Source organism: Gossypium hirsutum, chromosome A11 (genome assembly GCF_007990345.1).
Source record: "Gossypium hirsutum isolate 1008001.06 chromosome A11, Gossypium_hirsutum_v2.1, whole genome shotgun sequence".
NCBI lineage: Eukaryota > Viridiplantae > Streptophyta > Magnoliopsida > Malvales > Malvaceae > Gossypium > Gossypium hirsutum.
In genome coordinates this window covers 95,728,495-95,730,715 of record NC_053434.1, presented here as the reverse complement: position 1 = coordinate 95,730,715, position 2,221 = coordinate 95,728,495, and the positions used below count along the sequence as shown (strand labels likewise).

The following is a 2,221-nucleotide window of genomic DNA, read 5'->3' as shown; positions in this document are numbered from 1 at the left end:
CATGCTATTTTTAGCAAACTCAAGCCATCCCCTCCTAGTACAAATACACCCCTTCACCCTCCTCATTTGATCATCCTTTCTTCATCCATCTTTCTATCTTTGTTTTCCTTTCTTATTTTTCTATTTTCCAAGTAAGTTGTGCAAGGATTTGAGAAGCAGCCTATTCGGCCATTGGGGAAACATTTTTTCTTGGTTTCTATGACAAGGAGTGGAGTAAAAAGGAGGAGTAAGAAAGTTATGCCATGAAGAACCATTGAAAATAGCTTTGCAATTCTTTCCCTTTACTCTTTTAATTTCTTATTGTTTAGTTTAAGGAAACATGTTTGCAACTAAGGTTTATGTTTTTAATATAATTATGGTTGCTTAATTCCATCGGTGTTAGAATAATTTAATTTCCATGGTTTAGCTTATTTATGCTGTTAGTGATGTTATGTGCTTCGGTTGTTTATATATTCAGATAAAATTATGGCTATGTTATTCATATATTATAATCGTAAGGGTGGATTAATTTTTAAATCCTGTCCGGATTGAATCAATTAACATAATATCGGAATTGTTAATATTTAGTCTAGATTTGGGAGAATTAGGTTAAAGTTTGTAATAATTCGGAAGAACCTTATTAGCTTACATAATTCTAGGATTAATGTGATTAAACTATTTTAGTATAGAAATATTACTGTTACCTCACGTAATTTGTTTTTCTACTTATTAATTTTACTCAATTATTGACATAGGCATATGCTATACTTAATACTTTAGTAAGTTGAATTCTTAGACGATGCCTAAAAGGGTAACCTTGAAGTCGTGACAAACAAGCGATTAAACTTTAGACTTTGAGAGAAGCTAAAGTACCCATAATTAAAATAGGGTTAATAAACAACCGAGTTGCCATGGAATTTTTCGTAACATCATTAATAGTATTTAAATATTTCTAAGTTAGAACGAAAAAGTATTCTAACATATGCATACTATTGTGATTTTTCTTAAAGACTTGAATACTTACTTCCTCATTTATTTAATTTTAAGCATACTTAGGTTAGTTTAATTTAGTTAAAACCCATCACTTGAATTTATTTCCATCACCAACCAGTTTGCTAGTAATTAATTTCACAATACTTGATTCATATAAGACAGTCCCTTTGGAGATGATAACTCGATATACTTATCAATTTATTACTTGTTACGATTGTGTACACTTGCACATTTTCACTTGTTACAAATGTTTGGCGACATTGTCGGGGGTGTTGCTTTAATCATTATTTGTGAAATTATTTTTGCAATTTGGTTTAGTTTTTTATTCATAACTTAATTAACTTTTTTGATTTTCTTTTCAGGTACTTATGAGCATTGATCGAATTATCAACTTACTCCAAGTAGACCTTGAAATTGAATGGGCATTCAAACAAAGAAGACGAGAAAGACAAGCTCCAGACACGAATCCTGATCAAAACCATGATCAAAGAAATGGAGCCGCTTATGCTTGCAGTCCAATCATTGCTGATAACAAAGACCGACCCATAAGATAGTATGCCATTCCACTTCTCCATGAACTTAATCCCATTATTGTTAGACTTGAGATCTTGGCACCATAATTCGAGTTAAAACTTATGATGTTCCAAATGTTTCAAATAGTAGGCCAGTTTAGTGGGATGCTTACTGAAGATCCACACATTCACCTTCAATTATTCAAGGAGGTGAGTGATTCTTTCAAATTGGCTGGAGTGATCAAAAATGCACTAAGGTTGAAGTTTCTCTCATACTTATTAAGGGACAGAGCACGAGCATGACTAAATTCATTGCCACCTGGTTCAATTTATACATGGTAAGAGGTAGTAGAACGCTTCTTGATAAAGTATTTTCCACCCAGCAAAAATAATAAATTGCGAAAAGATATCACCACCTTTCAACACTTGGATGATGGATCCTTGTATGAGGTGTGGGAGAGATTCAAAGAATTATTACGAAAGTGCATTCACCATGGGATTCCACATTGCATCCAATTGGAGACTTTTTATAATGGTCTTAACACACACACGAGGACGGTGGTAGACACTTCTGCAAATAGAAATCTCATTTCTAAGTCTTAAAAATGAGGCTTACGAAATTATTGAGAGAATTGCCAACAATAACTATCAGTGGCCAACCAATCAAGCAGCTATAAGAAGATGAGTAGTAGGAGTACATAAAGTTGACGCCCTTACTTCACTTGCAACTTAGGTAT

General features: G+C 33.1%; 1 non-coding gene across 1 annotated transcript; it reads right to left on the bottom strand.

Moving 5' to 3' along the window:
* Positions 1 to 1,877: 1,877 nt before the first annotated feature.
* LOC121210225 (small nucleolar RNA R71) lies at positions 1,878 to 1,984 on the bottom strand. Its single transcript, XR_005905348.1, has one exon. It is a non-coding gene; the product is annotated as a small nucleolar RNA R71 (small nucleolar RNA).
* Between the last annotated feature and the right edge of the window lie 237 nt (positions 1,985 to 2,221).